The sequence below is a fragment of the Anastrepha ludens genome, chromosome X (genome assembly GCF_028408465.1).
Source record: "Anastrepha ludens isolate Willacy chromosome X, idAnaLude1.1, whole genome shotgun sequence".
Lineage (NCBI taxonomy): Eukaryota > Metazoa > Arthropoda > Insecta > Diptera > Tephritidae > Anastrepha > Anastrepha ludens.
Genome location: NC_071503.1, coordinates 3,577,288 through 3,587,686, shown reverse-complemented (window position 1 = coordinate 3,587,686; position 10,399 = coordinate 3,577,288).

The window sequence follows — 10,399 nt, the reverse complement described above, 5'->3', positions numbered from 1 at the left end:
CGGGTAAATATCATCTGGACCCGGTGATTTAAAGGGTTTGAAACTTTCAATTGCCCATAAGAGCCGATCCTCAGATATAGCATCTATTCTGACTTCACGGCAGTGTACTGTATCTTCCATGTCATGCCCAGTAATGTCTGAGCAGCCTGGAAAATGAGTATCGAGTAAAAGTTCTAAAGACTCTTTACTGGTTGTAGTACACGTGCCATCACTTTTCTGTAGCAGTTCCCAATTTGAGGACTTCCCGCTAAGATCTTACGAAGTCTGGAGGTCTCAGTTGCCCCCTCAACCTCTTCACAAAAGGATTTCCAAGATTGCCTTTGGGCCTTCCTGATTTCCTTCTTGTAGATTTTCAGAGCATCTTTATAATCATTCCAATCTTCTGCGAGACGTGTTTTCTTTGCCTTATTAAAAGCACTTCTGCTTGTTTTTTGAAGCTTGCTTAGTTCAACCGTCCTCCACTTAGGCTTGAGTTTACCCCTCAGTCTTCTTATGGGACAGGCTTCCAAGGCTTCAAAAGTAGGTTTATTACCTTTATTGCAAATCTGTAGTTTAGTACCTATCAGATAATCAAAGAGACACTCACCTCTAGCGTTAGTATCAGTACTGCCCCATATCTCGTGATGCGCATTTACATCCGCACCAATAATTAGCTTTGCGCCAAGCTTCTGCGCCTGCGCTACCAGATCTTTGAATATTTATCTCGGTAGCTCCTCACGGTCATGTGCGAGGTAACAGGAAGATAGCCAGATCCGTTCATTTCCCGACTCCAGGCTAATGGTCAGTTGATCGGTGTCGCTGTAATTAGAGAGCATGAAAGCATTTATCCCTTTTCTTAGTAGTACGCACGCTCTAGGGCTACCTTTGTTGTGAGCATACATCAGTTTATATTTTCGAGTCCTTAGTCCGCACACAATTCCATGTGATACCCATGGTTCTTGAATCAGGACAATATGATGTCCACCTTTGGCCAGGTGGATTATGAGGTTGGCGGACGCAACCTTTGAGTTGTGAAGGTTAATTTCAAGAACCCGTAACATCATGGTTACTGGGCTTCCTCTCCACCACCGTTTTATTGGGATCATCTGAGTCTGACGCCAGTAACTCCTCCTCATCAGTGAGAGTAGTATCAAGTACTCTGTCTAACAAGGAAGAGATACTGCCGTCAGCAGATGCCTTTCTTAGCGCTGTAGCAGTATTAGGACCGGAGCCAGATTCCGCCGTGGGGGCTATCTCAGCTCCAACCGGGTCCTTTAAATTAGACTCTTGCCTTTGTTATAGACCCTCAGTGTTATGGACGAAAACCCATAGCTTACTACACCGTCTGATCGCGCCAGTGCGTCTACGGAGTCCTTGCAGACTACGAAAGTAGCGCTTCGGTACTCACCTTTGGGATCGTCCAGCTTTGTGACCTTCCACGACGATGTAGGAAGCTCCGGATTACATACCCGAATTATTTCAAGGATCCTCTGAGGGTCCGATGGCTCCGCTGGTAACCAGGCCCTAGCTCTTGGTAAACTGGGGATGTCATCCCTTGAAATTACCTCGAGTTTAGACCCAGGCCATACTTCGCCGATGCTTGAAATCGCTATTTTATGTAGATCAGTTGATCTCTGATCGGCACAGGCGATAAGTTTCACGTGGCTCTGATGCCATCCACTATCGCGACAGAAAGGAGCTGGACCAGGATTCTCCTTCAGAATTTGGAAGAAAACGCTTGAGAGCCTGGCTTCCACTTTCTTCCAGTTGTCAGGCGAAATAGTGCCATCAAGGTTGCTTTTGTCAACCACCGCCCATAGTTGTTGGCCTCTGACAGCTTCGCTGTATGTAGCTGGAGAAGTCTTGGTGTTTCGGGGCTTCTTCAACGTGCTGGGGTTGCTGGGTGGGTCGTCCGACAACTGACGTTTTGGGTTCGGTTTAGAATCCCGAGGGGGCTCCTGCGTTACCCTTGTCGCCCAGCTAAAAGAGTGCTTCTGCTTGTCAGACCACTCCCCCTCTGGAATCGTTTTTAGGCGCTCCAGTAGCCTGAAGGCAGCACGTCTCTCCTTGTAGCCATGCCGTGCAGGCTCTGCTACTGCGGAGGTGTCAGTCGTTTCAGACTCAGTTTTACCACCTTTACCAGGACTAGTCCCGGTATTGGTGGTACAGGAAGTTGACTTCTTGGCCAGAGGTTTGTCATAAGTACCGCCACTTCTGCTGTTGCCAGGTTTGTCCTCAGCGCCAGCTTCCGCCGTACGAGATGGGCTAGCCGTGAAGGGCTTGGATGTACTGACACTTCCACTAGGCTTGAGTATCCCAGCTTCCGCCGTACTAGAAAAAATCTGGTTTGATCCAGATTTGGGGGTGGAAGCTATAGCTTCCTTTGCATTTAAGGACTGCTTGTCCATTGAGATTTTTGGTTTGAAGGACTCCATCTGTTTCGTACGATCACCGTCCACCGTGGCAGATATGGTGATCTTATTAAAAGGAAGGGCAAACATAATGGTCGACCGTGGCAGCGCCCCATACCACGGCAAGGTCATGGTTATACCCCGAGGTGACCCGGTATCGAGGTAGCTCCGTAGAAATACAGTCGGACAGAAAATTCCCTGACTGTAAACCACCCAATAGGCACGGGTCGCATGACACCTTGGGTTAGGGGGGTCGAGGAGAGGAAATGATGGAATGATGGGAGTTTAGGATTGACAGAGGATCTTCGTCGGTACGGTGATCTTCATATGGTGATTGGATGGCCACCAATTTTGCCGTAAAGCGGATGGATGGCTAGTCAATCCTCATATGAAGCTTCCCTCTTAGTTCGTGTTGGGTTGGTCCCCATGATATGGGGGGCAAACCACCACTTAAGCCTCAAGACCAACATGATGAGGAGACCTTCCTTCTTGAAGAAAGATAACGGAGAGTGGACAAAATCCTCGGCCGACACACTAGAACATCTTGTAAATACACACTCCCCAGGCAACACAGAATATATTGAGAACAATACTGACAGTGTGCAAACATACAAACGATCACCCATTATAATCAACCACATCGTATCCCAAGATAGAATATTATGGGCGATAAAAAACTTTTAACCACATAAGGCAGCCGGTCCAGATGGGATATTCCCAGCCATGCTGTGGAACACTCGAGAAACGACGATTCCTTGGCTGGAGGTCTTTTTCAGGAAAAGCCTTATGCTAGGGCACATACCAAAAAGCTGGAGGAGGGTTAAGGTGATCTTTATCCCCAAAGCTGGTAGACGCAGTCATGATACAGCGAAAGATTTCAGACCCATCAGCCTATCCTCCTTCATCCTCAAAACTCTCGAGCGATTGTTGGATGTATATCTCAGGGAAAAGATTACAGACACAACGATTTCACCATCTCAACATGCCTATCGCAAAGGAAAATCCACAGAGACAACTCTTCATGAGGTTGTAAGTGCGATTGAGAGGAGCATAGAATACAAGCAATACTCACTAGTCGCTTTTCTCGACATAGAAGGGGCCTTCAATAATGTTACCACAAGATCTATAATTGAGGCTCTTCACATGTTAGGCATAGACATAGGTCTCAACGAATGGATAGAGAACATGCTCAAAACTAGAATAATCATCGGTGAGGTAGGCAGCAGCACGATAAAACGCTCTGTCAACAGGGCAACCCCTCAGGGAGGAGTCTTATCCCCTCTGCTGTGGTTACTAGTCGCCAACAACATCATCACCAAATTTAACCGAAAGGGAATTAAAGTGTTGGCGTACGCGGACGACATAGTGCTTATGGTTTCAGGAATGTTTCCAACCACAATCAGTGAGATTATGGAAGGAGCTCTGGTATTACTCAGCAATAGGGCCACGGACTGTGGTTTAAGTGTAAACCCGAGAAAAACTGAACTGATGCTATTCACCAAGAAAACCAAGGTGCCAAACTTTAATCTCGCAAAACTAAACGGCGTCAACCTCACGCTAACCAAACAGGCAAAATACCTAGGGGTTATCCTGGACCCCAAACTCAGCTGGAAGTCCAACGTAGAGTACAGGGTAAAGAAAGCGAATATAGCACTTTACACGTGTAAGAGAATGTTGGGGAAAAAATGGGGTCTCCAACCAAAATTATCCAACTGGTCCTACACAGCCATTGTAAGGCCAATACTAACATATGCGGCACTAGTTTGGTGGCCTGCAACAGAAAGGAAATACAACAAAACTAAACTGAACAAGATACAAAGAACAGCGTGTATCTTAACTACAGGAGCGCTTAGCACCAGTCCTACTGAAGCGCTCAAGGTACTAACACATCTATTGCCATTAGATTTACACATTAAAACAATAGCTACTTGCAGCGCGGTGAGACTCAGAGACATAGGAAGCTGGACAAAAAGGTCGTACGGTCACAGTAAGATCCTCCTACAGGGACCCCCGCTGCTCAAAAACGGATCAGACTACACAGTCCCCGACCTCAATTTCAAGAAAGGCTTTACGGTACGTTTTCCACCGAGAGCCGAGTGGAGCAAAGGAGAGGTGATTGGGAGGCAAGATATCGAAATTTATACCGATGGTTCTAAGATGAACTGTGGTGTGGGAGCTGGCTTCCATTCGGAGCCACTCAACCTATCTCAATCAATTCGTCTTCCTGATTATGCCACCGTGTTCCAGGCAGAATTTTTAGCGATCAGAGAAGCATGCAAATCCCTAGAACTCTACAAGGAAGTTGGTGCAAGAGTAGCTATCTTCTCAGACAGTCAAGCAGCTATTAAGGCCTTAGACTCCAACTACATTTCATCCAAACTGGTCCTACAGTGTAGAGAGGAGCTGAAACTGCTCAGCCATTGGCTTGAAATTACTCTGATATGGGTTCCCGGTCATAGGAACATACGGGGCAATGAGATAGCGGATGAGCTAGCAAGAAAGGGCTCACCACTAGACATAGTAGAGGCGGTGGCAGTCTCCACCCCACTAAACACTCTAAAAGCATCCATTGCTTCACACTATCATGCTTTAGCCGAAAGAAGATGGAAGCAAATACCTACATGTATTACAACAAAAAACACATGGCCGTCATACAAAATCCAAAGGACGAATGACCTGCTAGGATGTTCTCGGCCAAACATTCCACGTATCACTGCAACGCTTACAGGACATTGGAAAGTAGGGGATCATGCAGCTAGACTCAATCTACCCTTCAATCCTATCTGTAGAAGCTGTCAAGCGGAAGGGGCGAAGGAGAGTCTGTTCCACTATTTATGTGAATGTCCGGGACTAGCCAGGGCACGACTCCGATCCTTCGGTAAGCCTTTCTTACAGCAAATTAAAGAAATCTCAGACATAGAGATAAAGGATTTGCTGCTATACTTGGACCTCACTAAATGGATCTGACTTGGAAACAAAAAAAAACAAACAAAAAAAAATAACAACATCATCATCGCATGAGATAGTGGTAGTAAAACGGTGATGGTCACTAATTAGGAGCATTTCAGTTCAGAAATGTTCAACCACCTCAACAACAACAACAGACTTCATTTTTAACAATTCACACTATTCGTAGCTCGTGAGACTTCTCTATACTGCATGAATGTGAGATCTTAAGTATCTTATTAACTAAATTGTATTGATATTAAGTGTATTATCAAAATTATTTCAAAATATCCACATAAAAATTTACTTTGTAAACCATTCATTTACATCAAGGGTTAGTATTCAACAATATGTTGTACTTTTTATATTATTATTGTATATAATATATATTCATATACTACAAAGTGTTGAATACATATAACATCTACCATCCATATTCAGGTGGGCAGAAAAATATCTTGACGTGCCTCATAACACGGCTCATATGCATATCTACATATGTATGTACATACTATAAAAAATTCAAGAGCAAATAGTCAAACATATGTAAACATATTTCTACTGAGTAAAGCCATGTCAAGTGATCCTCGAAAATTTCACTAAGTCACGGATTTTAGGGCAAGATGTCTCGTTGTGTAGTCAAAGTCATGTTAAACTGTTCTATAAATATTTCGCGCAAATTCCAATTTTAGCAATTGTTATTAACAATCAAAATTTTAAGCAAGATTAAATTGAAAAATTAATTACTCCAAAACTACAATAGATAATGACGTGAAATTTTGCATACCATTCAAGTATTGTCTGTACTATTTTTCAAGAGTTAATAACTCTTTTTATTTTGACAAAAAGATAAATAAATAATAACTTTTTGTAATCAGTTGCATTTTTTCATGTTTTTTCACGCTGTTAAACAATCGGACTTACGCATAATTGTGCGGAAAACGCTTACCTTTAATAATCTGAAAATAGAATTTTGTACTTTTACTCCATTTCCGAGATATTGACTGTTTTGTAACTTGATGCGCTCGACGGTGGCATTGCTGCTGATCGGTCGCGCGGCGGCTTGAGGGACCGCGCAAACTGAAGGAGCGTGCACGTTTCTTTTTTCAGTCTTACTCAAAGTGCAGAAAGTGAGACGTCGAATAGCTCTATAGATTCTTTTGACGCACAAAGTTTGCGTGTGTAAAACGCATCAGAATGTGGCTTTGAAAATTTATGGAATCAGGCACGAATTAAAAAAATGTAAAGTAAATTTTCAGGAGAATATGGGCGATTTGATAAAACAGTGTGTCTGCGAAAATTCGACGTCCCATTGTTTTTTGCGTGATAGCAAAGCATGTCCCGGAGTATCAGCAGTCGTGGAACACATTAAACAAACTTTGACCGAAAATGAAGTTGAAGAAATCAGTCAATGGGTGAACACTGACCGGTAACTGCGTAATTCAAAAAATTCCACGTGTCCATGAAGGGTCTTTTGTAAACCTTTATGAGGCGTTCAAAAGCACTTTGTGGGAAGTGGCTAAATTTATTTTTATTATTTATTTCCATTACAGATGCGAAATTGTGCAAGAAACAGAGAAAGCAGCAAAGTTTGTAGAAACGCTTGGTGCCGATTTATCTGCAGTCCGTAAACATGATTTCTTATCGAAAATTCAAGTGGCGTATTTTGTTGAGAAAAAAATACAGTATCCGATGAAGAATATGTTGTCAGTTAAGAAAATTACACTTTCGAGATTCAAGTTGCAATCCAATCCCGTCATTGGTCTAATACTCAGCTACTCTCCATACTTATGTTATATATTATCGCAAAGATGGAGTAGCACATGACGCGAATTCTGTCCATTTATTCAATGCACGACATGCGAAGTATTTGAAAAAGAAATTTGGATGTAGAAATGTGAAAAAAATTTTTTACTTCTCCGATGGGGCAGGTTCACAGTACAAAAACAAATTTAATGTTTTAAATTTATATCATCATAAGAATGATTTTGCGATCGACGCTGAATGGAATTTTTTCGCAACGTCTCATGGAAAAGGAGCGTGCGATGGAGTTGGAGGAGCTGTGTAGAGATTAGCACATAAAGCAAGTATGCAACGTGTAAACGGGGATCATATAAGTAACCTTGAAGCTCTCTATGAATGGGCGAAAATGCTTTCAAAACAATCGATTTTGATTTTTGCTCTCAACTTGAGCTGATGCTCATGAAAAAAAATATCAAAGCCGCATCAAAGGAGGTGTAGCGATAAAAAATATGCGGCAATATCACCAGTTTCAACCTTCGATTGGAAAAAAAATTCAAAGTTGAATTTTTTCAAAAGACGATTCTTTGTTTGAAAATACTATCAGCAAATAAAAGAAAGAAACGTAAAAAAAACTGTCATATTATGGTAAAAATGTACTATAGTTGGAATCTTTCGGACTTTTAATACAATATAATTATTTTAATGAAATTAGTTGTACACTGCTTCAGTTTTTGCGGAGCCTCAAGCCGCCGCGCGACCGATCAGCCGATGGCAGCAATGCTACCGTCGAGCGCATCAAGTTACCAAACAGTCAATATCTCAGAAATGGAGTAAAAGTACAAAATTCTATTTTCAGATTATTAAAGGTAAGCGTTTTCCGCACAATTATGCGTAAGTCCGATTGTTTAACAGCGTGAAAAAACACAAAAAAATGCAACTGATTACAAAAAGTTATTATTTATTTATCTTTTTGTCAAAATAAAAAGAGTTATTAACTCTTGAAAAATAGTACAGACAATACTTGAATGGTATGCAAAATTTCACGTCATTATCTATTGTAGTTTTGGAGTAATTAATTTTTCAATTTAATCTTGCTTAAAATTTTGATTGTTAATAACAATTGCTAAAATTGGAATTTGCGCGAAATATTTATAGAACAGCGTTAACATGACTTTGACTACACAACGAGACATCTTGCCTTAAAATCCGTGACTTAGTGAAATTTTCGAGGATCACTTGACATGGCTTTACTCTACTATACATATGTATGTATTGAAAAATCTCATCTAAACCGTATGCGTTTACATATACATATGTATGTGTGTATGCATATATGAATACAGATGTTGGGACAATGTATGTACGTAGATGTTTGTGTTCTAAGCAAAACAATGCATATTCGTATATACATACATACATATGTATGTACATATAACCGCGCACACTCACTTTATGCCTCTTCATGCATGTATGCACGGAGGCCGCGCTCGCCTGGGATCGGGTGACTGAGCTGTGCTCTAAGCAATCGTGGCGGTCGGTAGGTTGCGGATAGCCGGACGGCCTGTAGTAGCAGGTTAGTTGCGAATAAGTTCCAACAAATAAGCAGCCCCCGACAATGGGCGGCAGGAACGGAGCAAGCGATCTAAAAGTTAGCTAATCCGAAGAGGTTTCTGTAACAAAAGCGAACCGACACCGCCTTTAATAAAAAATGTGTCCCCGCATCATGCAAAGGCATGGTAAATTAAGAATAAACAGAACAAAAAAAAAAACAAGAAAAAAGCGACTGCCTCATATTGGGCGGCTCCCCTGTCAGCGTCTGTCCTACATGTTACGGGCGGCTGTTAAACTAATACGACCTACATTAAGACGGAGCCCAAATAAGGTCTTAATTATGGAATACTGGAATGCGTTAGGACATCCCGCCATGAGCTGCCGAGAGTATTATTCTGTTTCCTTAGTAAGCGGAATGATATCTAGCTGAAACGGCATTCAGGCTTATAATACAGTTGCCCCCGCCCCGTTAAAATGATGGCAAGTGTCTAACAACGCTCCTTATCCTGTCGCCATTAAGTGTGGACGTAGGTCTAGAGGTAATATTTCTAGTTAACACTGATTCGGCTCTGAACTTAAGCTCTCATAAGGAGCTTTTGTCAACCCTTGCATGGCCTCCCTCCTTGCAAAGATAACCATGGAATCATTTACAAGTGACTTCACATCAGGATATGGATAATGACTTATGAGTTGGGGCCCACAAACCACAAATGAATTCAAACCAAACTAAAAAACAAACCACCAACAACTATTGCAGATGGCAATAATGCTAGCGGTGAACTACTCAAAAACCCAAAGGAGCTCAAGGTTGGCATAGGTGGCCGGTTAGAATGACAGAGTATGTAGCAACCGAAAAATGGGAGACGGTTACATCCGAGAAAACCCGGAAAGATCTAACACAGAATACACTCAAATCAGATGAGAAGGAAGAGAGGAACGATATAAGAAGAAATTGAAAACGTCAGAGGCTACCGCGAAAGGACATGATAGTAGTAAAAAGCGTTGGCAGCATATCATACCCTGAAATTCTGAAGCGGGTTAAGTCAGAACCAAATTTAAAGGAGCTGAATAACGACGTACAAGGGGTCAAGAAACTGCCAAAGGAGAGTTACTGTTGGTGCTGGCAAAATCATCTGACCCAAATACCCTGAAAATCCATGAAGCTGTTAAGGCGGCTTTAGGAGAAGCGGTAGGAGTCAGGGCTCGAACGGAGCTGCGGCAAGTGCAAATTCGAGACCCTGCTGAAATCACCACAAAAGAAGACGTGCATGAGGGGATAACAAAACAGTTCAAGGAACTTGACGTAGCTACCTCAGCGGTTCTGGGTCTACGAAAAGCATACGGAGAAACGCAAACAGCGACTCTAAGAGTAACGCCGGAGACCGCTATCAAGCTGCTCGAAGTAAACATAATCCGAATAAGCCTTGTAATTTGTCGCATATGAGAGAAAATAGAACCAAAAAGATGATTCAAATGTATGGAATATGGGCATGTTGCAGGAAGTTGCAAAAGCCCAGCTGACTACACTAGCGTCTGCTTTAAACGCGGCGACAAAGAACATGACCACAAAAACTGCACACAAGCTGAAAACTTAATAATATGCACGAAGAAAAATGTAAGCGACACAGGGCTTGCGATGACCAAAAGCAAGTACCCAGAATACCCGAGAGGTCTGAAAGAAATGCGACAGAAATGAAGTTCTTGCAACTAAACCTTAATCATTGCGAAAGCAAGACCTACTCATGCAGTCTATGCGGGAACACAAAATA